A 21,531-nucleotide genomic window follows, 5' to 3' on the forward strand; every position below is an offset into this window, starting at 1 on the left:
TCTGTGGGCTGCAGGGCTTTGGGGCTGCCGGGCTCGGGGGCTCCAGGGCTGCAGGGCTCGGGGGCTCCGGGGCTGCAGGGCTCAGGGGCTCCGTGGCTGCAGGCATCCAGGGCTGCAGGGCTCGGGGGCTGCAGGGCTCCTCGGGGGCTCCAGGGCTCCCGGGCTCCGGGGCTGCAGGGCTCCGGGGCTCCAGGGCTCTAGGGCTCCAGGGATCCAGGGCTGCTGGGCTCCAGGGCTCGCAGGCTCCAGGGCAGCAGGGCTCCAGGGCTTGGAACCCATGGAGCCCGTCCCCGGTACTTTGCCACTCTGCGGCCCGGAGGAGGGAGCCCCGGATGCATGGAAGGTGTGCCCGGGCATCGCCCATCTGGTCCACAGCAGGGAACCACTAGCCCCGGGAGGGTGTTTGGGCATACCCTTGCACCTACTAATCCGGAGGAAAATTACCCCCCTTTCTTGTAATCTGTGCACTCGAGGTGACAGAGGGGACCCAGGGCGCAAACGTGCCCGACCACCTGGAGCCCTGGCTGGGATCCGGGAGGCGAATGGCACCTCATAGGGACTTCCAGGGAAGTCCGCCATCTAGTTGCCCCATAGGAAAGCATTGCCGGCGACCAGATGGCCGAGGCGAGAGGGGCGACCAGATGGCCGGGACCGAAATGACGCCAATCTGCCTGCCCCGGGCCTGCAGGGCTCTGGGGCTGCAGGGCTCCGGGGGCTGCAGAGCTACAGGGCTCCGGGGCTGCAGGGTTCCGGGGCTTCAGTCCTCCCCGGGCCCTGATGGACCCTCTGTCCCGGGCGCCCGGACCCCCCTGGCCGGCTCACAGGACGGAGGGGTATTCCCGCACCACCGGGCCATGCCGGATGGGGCTCAAGCCCCGTGCCCGGTCCCAGGCCCGGCTCCCGGACCCTAGGCCAGGCCCGGGAGAGCCTCCTCTGGGCTGCAGGGCTCCAGGGCTACAGGGCTCGGGGGCTGCGAGCTCTGTAGGCTGCAGGGCTTCGGGGCTGCCGGGCTCGCGGGCTCCAGGGCTCCAGGGCTCGGGGGCTCCGGGGCTGCAGGGCTCAGGGGCTCCGTGGCTGCAGGCATCCGGGGCTGCAGGGCTCGGGGGCTGCAGGGCTCCTCGGGGGCTCCAGGGCTCCCGGGCTCCGGGGCTGCAGGGCTCCGGGGCTCCAGGGCTCTAGGGCTCCAGGGATCCAGGGCTGCTGGGCTCCAGGGCTCGGGGGCTCCAGGGCAGCAGGGCTCCAGGGCTTGGGACCCATGGAGCCCGTCCCGGGTACTTTGCCACTCTGCGGACCGGAGGAGGGAGCCCCTAATGCCTGGGAGGTGTTGCCCGGGCATCGCTCATCTGGTCCCCAGCAGGGAACCACCAGCCCCGGGAGGGTGTTTGGGCATACCCTTGCACCTACTAATCCGGAGGAAAATTACCCCCCTTTCTTGTAATCCATGCACTCGAGGTGACAGAGGGGACCCAGGGCACAAACGTGCCCGACCTCCTGGAGCCCTGGCTGGAATCCGGGAGGCGAATGGCACCTCATAGGGACTTCCAGGGAAGTCCGGCCATCTAGTCGCCCTTATAGGAAAGCATTGCGGGCGACCAGATGGCCGAGGCGAGAGGGGCGACCCGATTGCCGGGACCGAAATGACACCAATCTGCCTGCCCCGGGCCTGTAGGGCTCAGGAGCTGCAGGGCTCCGGGGCTCTGGGGCTCCGGGGCTCTGGGGCTCCGGGGCTGCAGGGCAAGGGGACTGCAGGGCTCCACAGCTTGGGGGGCTGCAGGGCTCCGGGGCTGCAGGGCTCGGGTTCTCCAGGGCTCCAGGGCTCCAGGGCTCCAGGGCTGCAGGGCTCCGGGGCTGCTGGGCTCCAGGGCCTGGGACCCATGGAACCCGTTCCGGGTACTTTGCCACACTGCGGCCCGGAGGAGGGAGCCCCGGATGCCTGGGAGGTGTTGCCTGGGCATCGCCCATCTGTTCCCCAGCAGGAAACCACCAGCTCCGGGAGGGTGTTTGGGCACACCCTTGCACCTACTAATCCGGAGGAAAATTACCCCCCTTTCTTGTAATCCGTGCACTCGAGGTGACAGAGGGGACCCAGGGCGCAAAAGTGCCCGACCTCCTGGAGCCCTGGCTGGGATCCGGGAGGCAAATGGCACCTCATAGGGACTTCCAGGGACGTCCGGCCATCTAGTCACCCCATAGGAAAGCATTGCGGGCGACCAGATGGCCGAGGCGAGAGGGGCGACCAGATGGCCGGGACCGAAATAACACCAATCTGCCTGCCCCAGGCCTGCAGGGCTCTAGGGCTGCAGGGCTCCGGGGGCTGCAGAGCTACAGGGCTCCAGGGCTGCAGGGCTCCGAGGCTTCAGGCCTCCCCGGGCCCTGATGGACCCTCTGTCCCGGGCGCCCTTGACCCCCCCCGGCCGGCTCGCAGGATGGAGGGTTATTCCCGCACCACCGGGCCCTGCTGGACGGGGCTCAAGCCCCGGGCCCGGTCCCTGGCCCGGCTCCCGGACCCTAGGCCAGGCCCGGGAGAGCCTCCCCTAGGCTGCAGGGCTACAGGGCTACAGGGCTCGGGGGCTGCAGGGCTCCATGGACTGCAGGACTTCGGGGCTGCCGGGCATGGGGGCTCCAGGGCTGCAGGGCTCGGGGGCTCCGGGGCTGCAGGGCTCAGGGGCTCCCGGGCTGCAGGCATCCGGGGCTGCAGGGCTCCTCGGGGGCTCCACAGCTCCCGGGCTCCGGGGCTGCAGGGCTCCAGGGCTGCAGGGCTCCGGGGGGGCTCCAGGGGCTGTAGGGCTCCAGGGGCTCCAGGGCTGCAGGGCTCCAGGGCTGCAGGGCTCCAGGGCTCCAGGGCTGCAGGGCTGCAGGGCTCCATGGGGACTACAGGGCTCCAGGGGCTGTAGGGCTCCGGGGGCTCCAGGACGGAGGGGTATTCCCGCACCTCCGGGCCCTGCCGGATGGGGCTCAAGCCGCGGGCCCGCTCCCGGTCTCTGCTTCTGAAACCCTAGCCAGGCTGGGGAAAGAGCCGCCCTTGCCTCTGATGAACGCCTGGAACCTCGGCCGGCTTGCAGGACGGGGAAGCTCCAGCAAACCCATGGCTGGCCGGACGGAGCTCAAGCCCCGGGCCCGCTCCCGGTCCCTGCTTCCGAAACCCTAGCCCGGCCGGGGAGAGCCTCCCTTGGCCCTGATGAACGCCCGGAACCTCAGCCGGCTTGCGGGACGGGGAGGCTCCAGCAACCCCATGGCCTACCGGACGGAGCTCAAGCCCCGGGCCCGGTCCCTGCTTCCAAAACCCTAGCCAGCCCGGGGAGAGCCTCCCTTGGCCCGATAAACGCCCGGAACCTCGGCCGGCTTGCAGGACGGAGCTCAGGCCCCAGGCCTCAGGCCCAGCCTACCAACCCTAGCCGGGCCCGGGGAGAGCCTCCCGGTAGATCCCCCTGTCCCCAGCACCTGGACCCTGGGCCGGAACCAAGGAGGGTTAAGCCCAGGACACGTCCTCTCCCCGACGGCCTGCCCGGGGAGCCCATTTTTGTCGACTATTAAGCCCCCACGTAGTGGGGGCTTACAGAACTTTGGGAAAGGACAAAAGTTGGAGTTAGCCCATCCGCCAGCCTGCAGGGCCATCTGGTCACCCAGCCCGCAGGGCCATCTAGTCACGCAGCCAGGCGACCAGATGACCCGGGACGACCCAGCGCCCGGATGGCCTGGGAGGGTGCCGTACCCAGTCGCCCTTGCAGTCCAGCGAGGGTGGCCAGGCGCTGCTGCTTGCCTCCCTGCTCGACTTGCCCATTCAGCAGTGGGAAGGGGAGGCCCGGCCGGCGGCGACCCAGGCTATCTGGTCACCCTGCCGACCCGCAAGGGAAGGTGTGGCCCCCATCCCCGCACCCCGGTGGGGCAGGGAGGGGAGGGAGAGGCCCCCGTGCCGGAGGGCATGTGGTGGAGGCAGCCTCCCGCAGGCCCGTGTTACCCCCTCCACATCCATCCCGCCGGCCAGGCGGCAGAGGGACCCACCCCTGGGTGTGGTGGAGGGAGGCTTCTGCGGGCGCCCACGCACGGAAAGAGACAAAAGCTTGGCTCAGAGGATGACTTTCAATAGATCGCAGCGAGGTAGCTGCTCTGCTACTTACGAAACCCTGACCCAGAATCAGGTTGTCTACGAATGATTTAGCACTGGGTGCCCCACGAACATGGGCCTGATCAAACTCAGAGGAAAAGGACCATCGGCAAGGGGCTGAGAGACAGGAGCGTCCCCGGGCCCCTGAGGGGCCTTGGCGGGCAGGCCCCGGGATGCCTTCCCCCTCTCAGCATGGCCAGACCTCATGGAAGTCTGCCTGATCAAACTCGGAGAAAAATGACCATCGAACCCTGATAAAAACAACCATCGGCAAGGGGCCAAGAGGCAGAAGCGTCCCCGGGCCCCTGGGGGCCCCTGGCGGGTGGGCCCCAGGAAACCTTTCCCCCTTAGCATGGCCAGACCTCATGGAAGTCTGCCTGATGAAACTCAGAGAAAAACAACCATCGAACCCTGATAAAAACGACCATCGACAAGGGGCAAAGAGGCAGAAGCATCCACGGGCCCCTGGGGGCCCCTGGCGGGTGGGCCCCGGGACGCCTTACCCCTCTCAGCATGGCCAGACCTCACAGAGGTATGCCTGATCAAACTCAGAGACAAACGACCATCGGCAAGGGGCTGAGAGGCAGGAGCGTCCCCGGGCCCCTGGGGGACCCTGGCAGGCCCCGGGATGCCTCCCCCCTCTCAGCATGGCCGGACCTCCTGGAAGTCTGCCTGATCAAACTCGGCGAAAAACAACCATCTAACTCAGAGAAAAACGACCATCGGCAAGGGGCCAAGAGGCAGAAGTGTCCCGGGGCCCCTGGGGGCCCCTGGCGGGCTGGCCCGGGACACCTTCCCCCTCTCAGCATGGCCAGACCTCACGGAGGTCTGTGCCTTATCAAACTCGGAGAAAAAGGACCATCGGCAAGGGGCTGACAGGCAGGAGCGTCCCCGGGCCCCTGGGGGCCCCTGGCAGGTGGGCCCTGGGATGCCTTCCCCCTCTCAGCATGGCCAGACCTCATGGAAGTCTGCCTGATCCAACTCAGAGAAAAACGACCATCGAACCCTGATAAAAACGACCATCAACAATGGGCAGGAGTGTCCCTGGGCCCCTGGGGGCCCCTGTCGGGCGGGCCCCGGGACGTCTTCCCCCTGTCAGCATGGCCAGACCTCACGGAGGTATGCCTGATCAAACTCGGAGAAAAACAAATATCGAACTCGGAGAAAAACGACCATCGGCAAGGAGCTGAGAGGCTGAAGCGTCCCCGGGCCCCTGGGGGCCCCTGGCAGGCGGGCCCCGGGATGCCTCCCCCCTCCCAGCATTGCCAGACCTCATGGAAGTCTGCCTGATCAAACTCAGAGAAAAACGACCATCGAACTCGGAGAAAAACGACCATTGGCAAGGGGCTGAGAGGCAGAAGCGTCCCCGGGCCCCTGGGGGCCCCTGGGGGCTCCTGGCAGGCGGGCCCGGGATGCCTTCCCCCTCTCAGCATGGCCGGACCTCACGGAGGTCTGTGCCTGATCAAACTCGGAGAAAAAGGACCATCGGCAAGGGGCTGAGAGGCAGGAGCGTCCCCGGGCCCCTGGGGGCCCCTGGCAGGTGGGCCCCGGGACACCTTCCCCCTCAAACTTGGTGAAAAAGGACCATCGGCAAGGGGCTGAGAGGCAAGAGTGTCCCCAGGACACTGGGGGCCCTGGTGGGCAGGCCCCAGGGCTGCCTACCCCTGATTCAGAATCTCCGGAGGTCTGACTGACCCTCTCCCTAGTAATCCGGAGGAACATTACCCCCCTTTCTTGTAATCTGTGCACTCGAAGTCACACAGGGGACCCAAGGCACGAACGAGCCCGACCTCCTGGAGCCCTGGCTGGGATCCGGGAGGCGAATGGCACCTCATCGGGACTTCCAGGGAAGTTCGGTCATCTGGTCACCCCATTGGAAAGCATTGCGGGCGACCAGATGGCCGAGGCGAGAGGGGCGACCAGATGGCCGGGACCGAAATGACGCCAATCTGCCCGCCCCGGGCCTGCAGGGCTCTGGGGCTGCAGGGCTCATGGGCTCCGGGGCTGCAGGGCTCAGGGGCTCCAGGGCTGCAGGCATCCGGGGCTGCAGGGCTCCGGGGCTGCAGGGCTCCGGGGCTCCAGGGCTCTAGGACTCCAGGGCTCCAGGTCTCCAGGGCTGCAGGGCTGCAGGGCTCCGGGGCTGCTGGGCTCCAGGGCTCGGGGGCTCCAGGGTAGCAGGGCTCCAGGGGTCGGGACCCATGGAGCCCGTCCCGGGTACTTTGCCACTCTGCGGCCCAGAGGAGGGAGCCCCGGATGCCTGGGAGGTGTTGCCCGGGCATCGCCCATCTGGTCCCCAGCAGGGAACCACCAGCCCCGGGAGGGTGTTTGGGCAAACCCTTGCACCTACTAATCCGGAGGAAAATTACCCCCCTTTCTTGTAATCCGTGCACTCGAGGTGACAGAGGGGACCCAGGGCGCAAACGTGCCCGACCTCCTGGAGCCCTGGCTGGGATCCGGGAGGCGAATGGCACCTCATAGGGACTTCCAGGGAAGTCCGGCCATCTAGTCGCCCCATAGGAAAGCATTGCGGGCAACCAGATGGCCGAGGCGAAAGGGGCGACCAGATGGCCGGGACCAAAATGACGCCAATCGGCCTGCCCCGGGCCTGCAGGGCTCTGGGGCTGCAGGGCTCCGGGGGCTGCAGAGCTACAGGGCTCCGGGGCTGCAGGGCTCCAGGGCTTCAGTCCTCCCCGGGCCCTGATGGACCCTCTGTCCCGGGCGCCCCAGACCCCCCTGGCCGGCTCACAGGACAGAGGGGTATTCCCGCACCACCGGGCCATGCCGGATGGGGCTGAAGCCCCGGGCCCGGTCCCAAGCCCGGCTCCCGGACCCTAGGCCAGGCCTGGGAGAGCCTCCCCTGGGCTGCAGGGCTCCAGGGCTCCAGGGCTCAGGGGCTGCAGAGCTCTGTGGGCTGCAGGGCTTTGGGGCTGCCGGGCTCGGGGGCTCCAGGGCTGCAGGGCTCGGGGGCTCCGGGGCTGCAGGGCTCAGGGGCTCCGTGGCTGCAGGCATCCAGGGCTGCAGGGCTCGGGGGCTGCAGGGCTCCTCGGGGGCTCCAGGGCTCCCGGGCTCCGGGGCTGCAGGGCTCCGGGGCTCCAGGGCTCTAGGGCTCCAGGGATCCAGGGCTGCTGGGCTCCAGGGCTCGCAGGCTCCAGGGCAGCAGGGCTCCAGGGCTTGGAACCCATGGAGCCCGTCCCCGGTACTTTGCCACTCTGCGGCCCGGAGGAGGGAGCCCCGGATGCATGGAAGGTGTGCCCGGGCATCGCCCATCTGGTCCACAGCAGGGAACCACTAGCCCCGGGAGGGTGTTTGGGCATACCCTTGCACCTACTAATCCGGAGGAAAATTACCCCCCTTTCTTGTAATCTGTGCACTCGAGGTGACAGAGGGGACCCAGGGCGCAAACGTGCCCGACCACCTGGAGCCCTGGCTGGGATCCGGGAGGCGAATGGCACCTCATAGGGACTTCCAGGGAAGTCCGCCATCTAGTTGCCCCATAGGAAAGCATTGCCGGCGACCAGATGGCCGAGGCGAGAGGGGCGACCAGATGGCCGGGACCGAAATGACGCCAATCTGCCTGCCCCGGGCCTGCAGGGCTCTGGGGCTGCAGGGCTCCGGGGGCTGCAGAGCTACAGGGCTCCGGGGCTGCAGGGTTCCGGGGCTTCAGTCCTCCCCGGGCCCTGATGGACCCTCTGTCCCGGGCGCCCGGACCCCCCTGGCCGGCTCACAGGACGGAGGGGTATTCCCGCACCACCGGGCCATGCCGGATGGGGCTCAAGCCCCGTGCCCGGTCCCAGGCCCGGCTCCCGGACCCTAGGCCAGGCCCGGGAGAGCCTCCTCTGGGCTGCAGGGCTCCAGGGCTACAGGGCTCGGGGGCTGCGAGCTCTGTAGGCTGCAGGGCTTCGGGGCTGCCGGGCTCGCGGGCTCCAGGGCTCCAGGGCTCGGGGGCTCCGGGGCTGCAGGGCTCAGGGGCTCCGTGGCTGCAGGCATCCGGGGCTGCAGGGCTCGGGGGCTGCAGGGCTCCTCGGGGGCTCCAGGGCTCCCGGGCTCCGGGGCTGCAGGGCTCCGGGGCTCCAGGGCTCTAGGGCTCCAGGGATCCAGGGCTGCTGGGCTCCAGGGCTCGGGGGCTCCAGGGCAGCAGGGCTCCAGGGCTTGGGACCCATGGAGCCCGTCCCGGGTACTTTGCCACTCTGCGGACCGGAGGAGGGAGCCCCTAATGCCTGGGAGGTGTTGCCCGGGCATCGCTCATCTGGTCCCCAGCAGGGAACCACCAGCCCCGGGAGGGTGTTTGGGCATACCCTTGCACCTACTAATCCGGAGGAAAATTACCCCCCTTTCTTGTAATCCATGCACTCGAGGTGACAGAGGGGACCCAGGGCACAAACGTGCCCGACCTCCTGGAGCCCTGGCTGGAATCCGGGAGGCGAATGGCACCTCATAGGGACTTCCAGGGAAGTCCGGCCATCTAGTCGCCCTTATAGGAAAGCATTGCGGGCGACCAGATGGCCGAGGCGAGAGGGGCGACCCGATTGCCGGGACCGAAATGACACCAATCTGCCTGCCCCGGGCCTGTAGGGCTCAGGAGCTGCAGGGCTCCGGGGCTCTGGGGCTCCGGGGCTCTGGGGCTCCGGGGCTGCAGGGCAAGGGGACTGCAGGGCTCCACAGCTTGGGGGGCTGCAGGGCTCCGGGGCTGCAGGGCTCGGGTTCTCCAGGGCTCCAGGGCTCCAGGGCTCCAGGGCTGCAGGGCTCCGGGGCTGCTGGGCTCCAGGGCCTGGGACCCATGGAACCCGTTCCGGGTACTTTGCCACACTGCGGCCCGGAGGAGGGAGCCCCGGATGCCTGGGAGGTGTTGCCTGGGCATCGCCCATCTGTTCCCCAGCAGGAAACCACCAGCTCCGGGAGGGTGTTTGGGCACACCCTTGCACCTACTAATCCGGAGGAAAATTACCCCCCTTTCTTGTAATCCGTGCACTCGAGGTGACAGAGGGGACCCAGGGCGCAAAAGTGCCCGACCTCCTGGAGCCCTGGCTGGGATCCGGGAGGCAAATGGCACCTCATAGGGACTTCCAGGGACGTCCGGCCATCTAGTCACCCCATAGGAAAGCATTGCGGGCGACCAGATGGCCGAGGCGAGAGGGGCGACCAGATGGCCGGGACCGAAATAACACCAATCTGCCTGCCCCAGGCCTGCAGGGCTCTAGGGCTGCAGGGCTCCGGGGGCTGCAGAGCTACAGGGCTCCAGGGCTGCAGGGCTCCGAGGCTTCAGGCCTCCCCGGGCCCTGATGGACCCTCTGTCCCGGGCGCCCTTGACCCCCCCCGGCCGGCTCGCAGGATGGAGGGTTATTCCCGCACCACCGGGCCCTGCTGGACGGGGCTCAAGCCCCGGGCCCGGTCCCTGGCCCGGCTCCCGGACCCTAGGCCAGGCCCGGGAGAGCCTCCCCTAGGCTGCAGGGCTACAGGGCTACAGGGCTCGGGGGCTGCAGGGCTCCATGGACTGCAGGACTTCGGGGCTGCCGGGCATGGGGGCTCCAGGGCTGCAGGGCTCGGGGGCTCCGGGGCTGCAGGGCTCAGGGGCTCCCGGGCTGCAGGCATCCGGGGCTGCAGGGCTCCTCGGGGGCTCCACAGCTCCCGGGCTCCGGGGCTGCAGGGCTCCAGGGCTGCAGGGCTCCGGGGGGGCTCCAGGGGCTGTAGGGCTCCAGGGGCTCCAGGGCTGCAGGGCTCCAGGGCTGCAGGGCTCCAGGGCTCCAGGGCTGCAGGGCTGCAGGGCTCCATGGGGACTACAGGGCTCCAGGGGCTGTAGGGCTCCGGGGGCTCCAGGACGGAGGGGTATTCCCGCACCTCCGGGCCCTGCCGGATGGGGCTCAAGCCGCGGGCCCGCTCCCGGTCTCTGCTTCTGAAACCCTAGCCAGGCTGGGGAAAGAGCCGCCCTTGCCTCTGATGAACGCCTGGAACCTCGGCCGGCTTGCAGGACGGGGAAGCTCCAGCAAACCCATGGCTGGCCGGACGGAGCTCAAGCCCCGGGCCCGCTCCCGGTCCCTGCTTCCGAAACCCTAGCCCGGCCGGGGAGAGCCTCCCTTGGCCCTGATGAACGCCCGGAACCTCAGCCGGCTTGCGGGACGGGGAGGCTCCAGCAACCCCATGGCCTACCGGACGGAGCTCAAGCCCCGGGCCCGGTCCCTGCTTCCAAAACCCTAGCCAGCCCGGGGAGAGCCTCCCTTGGCCCGATAAACGCCCGGAACCTCGGCCGGCTTGCAGGACGGAGCTCAGGCCCCAGGCCTCAGGCCCAGCCTACCAACCCTAGCCGGGCCCGGGGAGAGCCTCCCGGTAGATCCCCCTGTCCCCAGCACCTGGACCCTGGGCCGGAACCAAGGAGGGTTAAGCCCAGGACACGTCCTCTCCCCGACGGCCTGCCCGGGGAGCCCATTTTTGTCGACTATTAAGCCCCCACGTAGTGGGGGCTTACAGAACTTTGGGAAAGGACAAAAGTTGGAGTTAGCCCATCCGCCAGCCTGCAGGGCCATCTGGTCACCCAGCCCGCAGGGCCATCTAGTCACGCAGCCAGGCGACCAGATGACCCGGGACGACCCAGCGCCCGGATGGCCTGGGAGGGTGCCGTACCCAGTCGCCCTTGCAGTCCAGCGAGGGTGGCCAGGCGCTGCTGCTTGCCTCCCTGCTCGACTTGCCCATTCAGCAGTGGGAAGGGGAGGCCCGGCCGGCGGCGGCCCAGGCTATCTGGTCACCCTGCCGACCCGCAAGGGAAGGTGTGGCCCCCATCCCCGCACCCCGGTGGGGCAGGGAGGGGAGGGAGAGGCCCCCGTGCCGGAGGGCATGTGGTGGAGGCAGCCTCCCGCAGGCCCGTGTTACCCCCTCCACATCCATCCCGCCGGCCAGGCGGCAGAGGGACCCACCCCTGGGTGTGGTTGAGGGAGGCTTCTGCGGGCGCCCACGCACGGAAAGAGACAAAAGCTTGGCTCAGAGGATGACTTTCAATAGATCGCAGCGAGGTAGCTGCTCTGCTACTTACGAAACCCTGACCCAGAATCAGGTTGTCTACGAATGATTTAGCACTGGGTGCCCCACGAACATGGGCCTGATCAAACTCAGAGGAAAAGGACCATCGGCAAGGGGCTGAGAGACAGGAGCGTCCCCGGGCCCCTGAGGGGCCCTGGCGGGCAGGCCCCGGGATGCCTTCCCCCTCTCAGCATGGCCAGACCTCATGGAAGTCTGCCTGATCAAACTCGGAGAAAAATGACCATCGAACCCTGATAAAAACAACCATCGGCAAGGGGCCAAGAGGCAGAAGCGTCCCCGGGCCCCTGGGGGCCCCTGGCGGGTGGGCCCCAGGAAACCTTTCCCCCTTAGCATGGCCAGACCTCATGGAAGTCTGCCTGATGAAACTCAGAGAAAAACAACCATCGAACCCTGATAAAAACGACCATCGACAAGGGGCCGAGAGGCAGAAGCATCCACGGGCCCCTGGGGGCCCCTGGCGGGTGGGCCCCGGGACGCCTTACCCCTCTCAGCATGGCCAGACCTCACAGAGGTATGCCTGATCAAACTCGGAGACAAACGACCATCGGCAAGGGGCTGAGAGGCAGGAGCGTCCCCGGGCCCCTGGGGGACCCTGGCAGGCCCCGGGATGCCTCCCCCCCTCTCAGCATGGCCGGACCTCCTGGAAGTCTGCCTGATCAAACTCGGCGAAAAACAACCATCTAACTCAGAGAAAAACGACCATCGGCAAGGGGCCAAGAGGCAGAAGTGTCCCGGGGCCCCTGGGGGCCCCTGGCGGGCTGGCCCGGGACACCTTCCCCCTCTCAGCATGGCCAGACCTCACGGAGGTCTGTGCCTTATCAAACTCGGAGAAAAAGGACCATTGGCAAGGGGCTGACAGGCAGGAGCGTCCCCGGGCCCCTGGGGGCCCCTGGTGGGCGGGCCCTGGGATGCCATCCCCCTCTCAGCATGGCCAGACCTCATGGAAGTCTGCCTGATCAAACTCGGAGAAAAACGACCATCGAACCTTGATAAAAACGACCATCAACAATGGGCAGGAGCGTCCCCGGGCCCCTGGGGGCCACTGGCGGGCGGGCCCCGGGACGCCTTTCCCCTCTCAGCATGGCCAGACCTCACGGAGGTATGCCTGATCAAACTCGGAGAAAAACAACTATCGAACTCAGAGAAAAACGACCATCGGCAAGGGGCTGAGAGGCTGAAGCGTCCCCGGGCCCCTGGGGGCCCCTGGCAGGCGGGCCCCGGGATGCCTCCCCCCTCCCAGCATTGCCAGACCTCATGGAAGTCTGCCTGATCAAACTCAGAGAAAAACGACCATCGAACTCGGAGAAAAACGACCATTGGCAAGGGGCTGAGAGGCAGAAGCGTCCCCGGGCCCCTGGGGGCCCCTGGGGGCCCCTGGGGGCTCCTGGCAGGCGGGCCCGGGATGCCTTCCCCCTCTCAGCATGGCCGGACCTCACGGAGGTCTGTGCCTGATCAAACTCGGAGAAAAAGGACCATCGGCAAGGGGCTGAGAGGCAGGAGCGTCCCCGGGCCCCTGGGGGCCCCTGGCAGGTGGGCCCCGGGACACCTTTCCCCTCAAACTTGGTGAAAAAGGACCATCGGCAAGGGGCTGAGAGGCAAGAGTGTCCCCAGGACACTGGGGGCCCTGGTGGGCAGGCCCCAGGGCTGCCTACCCCTGATTCAGAATCTCCGGAGGTCTGACTGACCCTCTCCCTAGTAATCCGGAGGAACATTACCCCCCTTTCTTGTAATCTGTGCACTCGAAGTCACACAGGGGACCCAAGGCATGAACGAGCCCGACCTCCTGGAGCCCTGGCTGGGATCCGGGAGGCGAATGGCACCTCATCGGGACTTCCAGGGAAGTTCGGTCATCTGGTCACCCCATTGGAAAGCATTGCGGGCGACCAGATGGCCGAGGCGAGAGGGGCGACCAGATGGCCGGGACCGAAATGACGCCAATCTGCCCGCCCCGGGCCTGCAGGGCTCTGGGGCTGCAGGGCTCATGGGCTCCGGGGCTGCAGGGCTCAGGGGCTCCAGGGCTGCAGGCATCCGGGGCTGCAGGGCTCCGGGGCTGCAGGGCTCCGGGGCTCCAGGGCTCTAGGACTCCAGGGCTCCAGGTCTCCAGGGCTGCAGGGCTGCAGGGCTCCGGGGCTGCTGGGCTCCAGGGCTCGGGGGCTCCAGGGTAGCAGGGCTCCAGGGGTCGGGACCCATGGAGCCCGTCCCGGGTACTTTGCCACTCTGCGGCCCAGAGGAGGGAGCCCCGGATGCCTGGGAGGTGTTGCCCGGGCATCGCCCATCTGGTCCCCAGCAGGGAACCACCAGCCCCGGGAGGGTGTTTGGGCAAACCCTTGCACCTACTAATCCGGAGGAAAATTACCCCCCTTTCTTGTAATCCGTGCACTCGAGGTGACAGAGGGGACCCAGGGCGCAAACGTGCCCGACCTCCTGGAGCCCTGGCTGGGATCCGGGAGGCGAATGGCACCTCATAGGGACTTCCAGGGAAGTCCGGCCATCTAGTCGCCCCATAGGAAAGCATTGCGGGCAACCAGATGGCCGAGGCGAAAGGGGCGACCAGATGGCCGGGACCAAAATGACGCCAATCGGCCTGCCCCGGGCCTGCAGGGCTCTGGGGCTGCAGGGCTCCGGGGGCTGCAGAGCTACAGGGCTCCGGGGCTGCAGGGCTCCAGGGCTTCAATCCTCCCCGGGCCCTGATGGACCCTCTGTCCCGGGCGCCCCAGACCCCCCTGGCCGGCTCACAGGACGGAGGGGTATTCCCGCACCACCGGGCCATGCCGGATGGGGCTGAAGCCCCGGGCCCGGTCCCAGGCCCGGCTCCCGGACCCTAGGCCAGGCCTGGGAGAGCCTCCCCTGGGCTGCAGGGCTCCAGGGCTCCAGGGCTCAGGGGCTGCAGAGCTCTGTGGGCTGCAGGGCTGCCGGGGCTGCCGGGCTCGGGGGCTCCAGGGCTGCAGGGCTCGGGGGCTCCGGGGCTGCAGGGCTCAGGGGCTCCGTGGCTGCAGGCATCCAGGGCTGCAGGGCTCGGGGGCTGCAGGGCTCCTCGGGGGCTCCAGGGCTCCCGGGCTCCGGGGCTGCAGGGCTCCGGGGCTCCAGGGCTCTAGGGCTCCAGGGATCCAGGGCTGCTGGGCTCCAGGGCTCGCAGGCTCCAGGGCAGCAGGGCTCCAGGGCTTGGAACCCATGGAGCCCGTCCCCGGTACTTTGCCACTCTGCGGCCCGGAGGAGGGAGCCCCGGATGCATGGAAGGTGTTGCCCGGGCATCGCCCATCTGGTCCACAGCAGGGAACCACTAGCCCCGGGAGGGTGTTTGGGCATACCCTTGCACCTACTAATCCGGAGGAAAATTACCCCCCTTTCTTGTAATCTGTGCACTCGAGGTGACAGAGGGGACCCAGGGCGCAAACGTGCCCGACCACCTGGAGCCCTGGCTGGGATCCGGGAGGCGAATGGCACCTCATAGGGACTTCCAGGGAAGTCCGCCATCTAGTTGCCCCATAGGAAAGCATTGCCGGCGACCAGATGGCCGAGGCGAGAGGGGCGACCAGATGGCCGGGACCGAAATGACGCCAATCTGCCTGCCCCGGGCCTGCAGGGCTCTGGGGCTGCAGGGCTCCGGGGGCTGCAGAGCTACAGGGCTCCGGGGCTGCAGGGTTCCGGGGCTGCAGGGCTCAGGGGCTCCAGGGCTGCAGGCATCCGGGGCTGCAGGCATCCGGGGCTGCAGGGCTCCGGGGCTGCAGGGCTCTAGGACTCCAGGGCTCCAGGTCTCCAGGGCTGCAGGGCTCCGGGGCTGCTAGGCTCCAGGGCTCGGGGGCTCCAGGGTAGCAGGGCTCCAGGGGTCGGGACCCATGGAGCCCGTCCCGGGTACTTTGCCACTCTGCGGCCCAGAGGAGGGAGCCCCGGATGCCTGGGAGGTGTTGCCCGGGCATCGCCCATCTGGTCCCCAGCAAGGAACCACCAGCCCCGGGAGGGTGTTTGGACAAACCCTTGCACCTACTAATCCGGAGGAAAATTACCCCCCTTTCTTGTAATCTGTGCACTCGAGGTGACAGAGGGGACCCAGGGCGCAAACGTGCCCGACCTCCTGGAGCCCTGGCTGGGATCCGGGAGGCGAATGGCACCTCATAGGGACTTCCAGGGAAGTCCGGCCATCTAGTCGCCCCATAGGAAAGCATTGCGGGCGACCAGATGGCCGAGGCGAGAGGGGCGACCAGATGGCCGGGACCGAAATGACGCCAATCTGCCTGCCCCGGGCCTGCAGGGCTCTGGGGCTGCAGGGCTCCGGGGGCTGCAGAGCTACCGGGCTCCGGGGCTGCAGGGCTCCGGGGCTTCAGTCCTTCCCGGGCCCTGATGGACCCTCTGTCCCGGGCGCCCGGACCCCCCTGGCCGGCTCACAGGACGGAGGGGTATTCCCGCACCACCGGGCCATGCCGGATGGGGCTCAAGCCCCGTGCCCGGTCCCAGGCCCGGCTCCCGGACCCTAGGCCAGGCCCGGGAGAGCCTCCTCTGGGCTGCAGGGCTCCAGGGCTACAGGGCTCGGGGGCTGCGAGCTCTGTAGGCTGCAGGGCTTCGGGGCTGCCGGGCTCGCGGGCTCCAGGGCTCCAGGGCTCGGGGGCTCCGGGGCTGCAGGGCTCAGGGGCTCCGTGGCTGCAGGCATCCGGGGCTGCAGGGCTCGGGGGCTGCAGGGCTCCTCGGGGGCTCCAGGGCTCCCGGGCTCCGGGGCTGCAGGGCTCCGGGGCTCCAGGGCTCTAGGGCTCCAGGGATCCAGGGCTGCTGGGCTCCAGGGCTCGGGGGCTCCAGGGCAGCAGGGCTCCAGGGCTTGGGACCCATGGAGCCCGTCCCGGGTACTTTGCCACTCTGCGGACCGGAGGAGGGAGCCCCTAATGCCTGGGAGGTGTTGCCCGGGCATCGCTCATCTGGTCCCCAGCAGGGAACCACCAGCCCCGGGAGGGTGTTTGGGCATACCCTTGCACCTACTAATCCGGAGGAACATTACCCCCCTTTCTTGTAATCTGTGCACTCGAAGTCACACAGGGGACCCAAGGCACGAACGAGCCCGACCTCCTGGAGCCCTGGCTGGGATCCGGGAGGCGAATGGCACCTCATCGGGACTTCCAGGGAAGTTCGGTCATCTGGTCGCCCCATTGGAAAGCATTGCGGGCGACCAGATGGCCGAGGCGAGAGGGGCGACCAGATGGCCGGGACCGAAATGACGCCAATCTGCCTGCCCCGGGCCTGCAGGGCTCTGGGGCTGCAGGGCTCATGGGCTCCGGGGCTGCAGGGCTCAGGGGCTCCAGGGCTGCAGGCATCCGGGGCTGCAGGGCTCCGGGGCTGCAGGGCTCCGGGGCTCCAGGGCTCTAGGACTCCAGGGCTCCAGGTCTCCAGGGCTGCAGGGCTCCGGGGCTGCTGGGCTCCAGGGCTCGGGGGCTCCAGGGTAGCAGGGCTCCAGGGGTCGGGACCCATGGAGCCCGTCCCGGGTACTTTGCCACTCTGCGGCCCAGAGGAGGGAGCCCCGGATGCCTGGGAGGTGTTGCCCGGGCATCGCCCATCTGGTCCCCAGCAGGGAACCACCAGCCCCGGGAGGGTGTTTGGTCAAACCCTTGCACCTACTAATCCGGAGGAAAATTACCCCCCTTTCTTGTAATCCGTGCACTCGAGGTGACAGAGGGGACCCAGGGCGCAAACGTGCCCGACCTCCTGGAGCCCTGGCTGGGATCCGGGAGGCGAATGGCACCTCATAGGGACTTCCAGGGAAGTCCGGCCATCTAGTCGCCCCATAGGAAAGCATTGCGGGCAACCAGATGGCTGAGGCGAAAGGGGCGACCAGATGGCCGGGACCAAAATGACGCCAATCGGCCTGCCCCGGGCCTGTAGGGCTCAGGAGCTGCAGGGCTCCGGGGCTCTGGGGCTCCGGGGCTCTGGGGCTGCAGGGCTGCCGGGCAAGGGGACTGCAGGGCTCCACAGCTTGGGGGGCTGCAGGGCTCCGGGGCTGCAGGGCTCGGGTTCTCCAGGGCTCCAGGGCTCCAGGGCTCCAGGGCTGCAGGGCTCCGGGGCTGCTGGGCTCCAGGGCTCCGGGGCGGCTGGGCTCCGGGGCTCCAGGGCCTGGGACCCATGGAACCCGTTCCGGGTACTTTGCCACACTGCGGCCCGGAGGAGGGAGCCCCGGATGCCTGGGAGGTGTTGCCCGGGCATCGCCCATCTGGTCCCCAGCAGAAAACCACCAGCCCCGGGAGGGTGTTTGGGCATACCCTTGCACCTACTAATCCGGAGGAAAATTACCCCCCTTTCTTGTAATCCGTGCACTCGAGGTGACAGAGGGGACCCAGGGCACAAAAGTGCCCGACCTCCTGGAGCCCTGGCTGGGATCCGGGAGGCAAATGGCACCTCATAGGGACTTCCAGGGACGTCCGGCCATCTAGTCACCCCATAGGAAAGCATTGCGGGCGACCAAATGGCCGAGGCGAGAGGGGCGACCAGATGGCCGGGACCGAAATAACACCAATCTGCCTGCCCCAGGCCTGCAGGGCTCTGGGGCTGCAGGGCTCCGGGGGCTGCAGAGCTACAGGGCTCCAGGGCTGCAGGGCTCCGGGGCTTCAGGCCTCCCCGGGCCCTGATGGACCCTCTGTCCCGGGCGCCCTTGACCCCCCCCGGCCGGCTCGCAGGATGGAGGGTTATTCCAGCACCACCGGGCCCTGCTGGACTGGGCTCAAGCCCCGGGCCCGGTCCCTGGCCCGGCTCCCGGACCCTAGGCCAGGCCCGGGAGAGCCTCCCCTAGGCTGCAGGGCTACAGGGCTACAGGGCTCGGGGGCTGCAGGGCTCCATGGACTGCAGGACTTCGGGGCTGCCGGGCATGGGGGCTCCAGGGCTGCAGGGCTCGGGGGCTCCGGGGCTGCAGGGCTCAGGGGCTCCGGGGCTGCAGGCATCCGGGGCTGCAGGGCTCGGGGGCTGCAGGGCTCCTCGGGGGCTGCAGGGCTCCATGGACTGCAGGACTTCGGGGCTGCCGGGCATGGGGGCTCCAGGGCTGCAGGGCTCGGGGGCTCCGGGGCTGCAGGGCTCAGGGGCTCCGGGGCTGCAGGCATCCGGGGCTGCAGGGCTCGGGGGCTGCAGGGCTCCTCGGGGGCTCCACAGCTCCCGGGCTCCGGGGCTGCAGGGCTCCAGGGCTGCAGGGCTCCGGGGGGGCTCCAGGGGCTGTAGGGCTCCAGGGGCTCCAGGGCTGCAGGGCTCCAGGGCTGCAGGGCTCCAGGGCTCCAGGGCTGCAGGGCTGCAGGGCTCCAGGGCTCGCAGGCTCCAGGGCAGCAGGGCTCCAGGGCTTGGAACCCATGGAGCCCGTCCCCGGTACTTTGCCACTCTGCGGCCCGGAGGAGGGAGCCCCGGATGCATGGAAGGTGTTGCCCGGGCATCGCCCATCTGGTCCACAGCAGGGAACCACCAGCCCCGGGAGGGTGTTTGGGCATACCCTTGCACCTACTAATCCGGAGGAAAATTACCCCCCTTTCTTGTAATCTGTGCACTCGAGGTGACAGAGGGGACCCAGGGCGCAAACATGCCCGACCTCCTGGAGCCCTGGCTGGGATCCGGGAGGCGAATGGCACCTCATAGGGACTTCCAGGGAAGTCCGGCCATCTAGTCGCCCCATAGGAAAGCATTGCGGGCAACCAGATGGCTGAGGCGAAAGGGGCGACCAGATGGCCGGGACCAAAATGACGCCAATCGGCCTGCCCCGGGCCTGTAGGGCTCAGGAGCTGCAGGGCTCCGGGGCTGCAGGGCTCGGGGACTGCAGGGCTCCACGGCTCGGGGGGCTGCAGCGCTCCGGGGCTCCAGGGCTCCGGGGCTCCGGGGCTCCGGGGCTGCTGGGCTCCGGGGCTGCTGGGCTCCAGGGCTCGGGGGCTCCAGGGCAGAAGGGCTCCAGGGCTCCAAGGCTCCGGGGCTCCAGGGCCCGGGACCCATGGAGCCCGTCCCGGGTACTTTGCCACTCTGCGGCCCGGAGGAGGGAGCCCCGGATGCATGGAAGGTCTTGCCCGGGCATCGCCCATCTGGTCCACAACAGGGAACCACCAGCCCCGGGAGGGTGTTTGGGCATACCCTTGCACCTACTAATCCGGAGGAAAATTAACCCCTTTTCTTGTAATCTGTGCACTCGAGGTGACAGAGGGGACCCAGGGCGCAAACGTGCCCGACCTCCTGGAGCCCTGGCTGGGATCCGTGAGGCGAATGGCACCTCATAGGGACTTCCAGGGAAGTCCGGCCATCTAGTCGCCCCATAGGAAAGCATTGCGGGCGACCAGATGGCCGAGGCGAGAGGGGCGACCAGATGGCCGGGACCGAAATGACGCCAATCTGCCTGCCCCGGGCCTGCAGGGCTCTGGGGCTGCAGGGCTCTGGGGGCTGCAGAGCTACAGGGCTCCGGGGCTGCAGGGCTCCGGGGCTTCAGTCCTCCCCGGGCCCTGATGGACCCTCTGTCCCGGGCGCCCGGACCCCCCTGGCCGGCTCACAGGACGGAGGGGTATTCCCGCACCACCGGGCCATGCCGGATGGGGCTCAAGCCCCGTGCCCGGTCCCCGGCCCGGCTCCCGGACCCTAGGCCAGGCCCGGGAGAGCCTCCTCTGGGCTGCAGGGCTCCAGGGCTACAGGGCACGGGGGCTGCGAGCTCTGTAGGCTGCAAGGCTTCGGGGCTGCCGGGCTCGCGGGCTCGCGGGCTCCAGGGCTCGGGGGCTCCGGGGCTGCAGGGCTCAGGGGCTCCGTGGCTGCAGGCATCCGGGGCTGCAGGGCTCGGGGGCTGCAGGGCTCCTCGGGGGCTCCAGGGCTCCCGGGCTCCGGGGCTGCAGGGCTCCGGGGCTCCAGGGCTCCAGGGCTACAGGGATCCAGGGCTGCTGGGCTCCAGGGCTCGGGGGCTCCAGGGCAGCAGGGCTCCAGGGCTTGGGACCCATGGAGCCCGTCCCGGGTACTTTGCCACTCTGCAGACCGGAGGAGGGAGCCCCTAATGCCTGGGAGGTGTTGCCCGGGCATCGCTCATCTGGTCCCCAGCAGGGAACCACCAGCCCCGGGAGGGTGTTTGGGCATACCCTTGCACCTACTAATCCGGAGGAAAATTACCCCCCTTTCTTGTAATCCATGCACTCGAGGTGACCCAGGGCACAAACGTGCCCGACCTCCTGGAGCCCTGGCTGGAATCCGGGAGGCAAATGGCACCTCATAGGGACTTCCAGGGAAGTCCGGCCATCTAGTCGCCCCATAGGAAAGCATTGCGGGCGACCAGATGGCCGAGGCGAGAGGGGCGACCCGATTGCCGGGACCGAAATGACACCAATCTGCCTGCCCCGGGCCTGTAGGGCTCAGGAGCTGCAGGGCTCCGGGGCTCTGGGGCTCCGGGGCTCTGGGGCTGCAGGGCTGCAGGGCAAGGGGACTGCAGGGCTCCACAGCTTGGGGGGCTGCAGGGCTCCGGGGCTGCAGGGCTCGGGTTCTCCAGGGCTCCAGGGCTCCAGGGCTGCAGGGCTCCGGGGCTGCTGGGCTCCAGGGCTCCGGGGCGGCTGGGCTCTGGGGCTCCAGGGCCTGGGACCCATGGTACCCGTTCCGGGTACTTTGCCACACTACGGCCCGGAGGAGGGAGCCCCGGATGCCTGGGAGGTGTTGCCCGGGCATCGCCCATCTGGTCCCCAGCAGGAAACCACCAGCCCCGGGAGGGTGTTTGGGCAAACCCTTGCACCTACTAATCCGGAGGAAAATTACCCCCCTTTCTTGTAATCCGTGCACTCGAGGTGACAGAGGGGACCCAGGGCGCAAACGTGCCCAACCTCCTGGAGCCCTGGCTGGGATCCGGGAGGCGAATGGCACCTCATAGGGACTTCCAGGGAAGTCCGCCATCTAGTTGCCCCATAGGAAAGCATTGCGGGCGACCAGATGGCCGAGGCGAGAGGGGCGACCAGATGGCCGGGACCGAAATGACGCCAATCTGCCTGCCCCGGGCCTGCAGGGCTCTGGGGCTGCAGGGCTCCGGGGGCTGCAGAGCTACAGGGCTCCGGGGCTGCAGGGTTCCGGGGCTTCAGTCCTCCCCGGGCCCTGATGGACCCTCTGTCCCGGGCGCCCGGACCCCCCTGGCCGGCTCACAGGACGGAGGGGTATTCCCGCACCACCGGGCCATGCCGGATGGGGCTCAAGCCCCGTGCCCGGTCCCAGGCCCGGCTCCCGGACCCTAGGCCAGGCCCGGGAGAGCCTCCTCTGGGCTGCAGGGCTCCAGGGCTACAGGGCTCGGGGGCTGCGAGCTCTGTAGGCTGCAGGGCTTCGGGGCTGCCGGGCTCGCGGGCTCCAGGGCTCCAGGGCTCGGGGGCTCCGGGGCTGCAGGGCTCAGGGGCTCCCAGGCTGCAGGCATCCGGGGCTGCAGGGCTCGGGGGCTGCAGGGCTCCTCGGGGGCT

The sequence above is a fragment of the Lissotriton vulgaris genome, chromosome 11 (genome assembly GCF_964263255.1).
Source record: "Lissotriton vulgaris chromosome 11, aLisVul1.2, whole genome shotgun sequence".
In the NCBI taxonomy this organism is placed as follows: Eukaryota; Metazoa; Chordata; class Amphibia; order Caudata; family Salamandridae; genus Lissotriton; species Lissotriton vulgaris.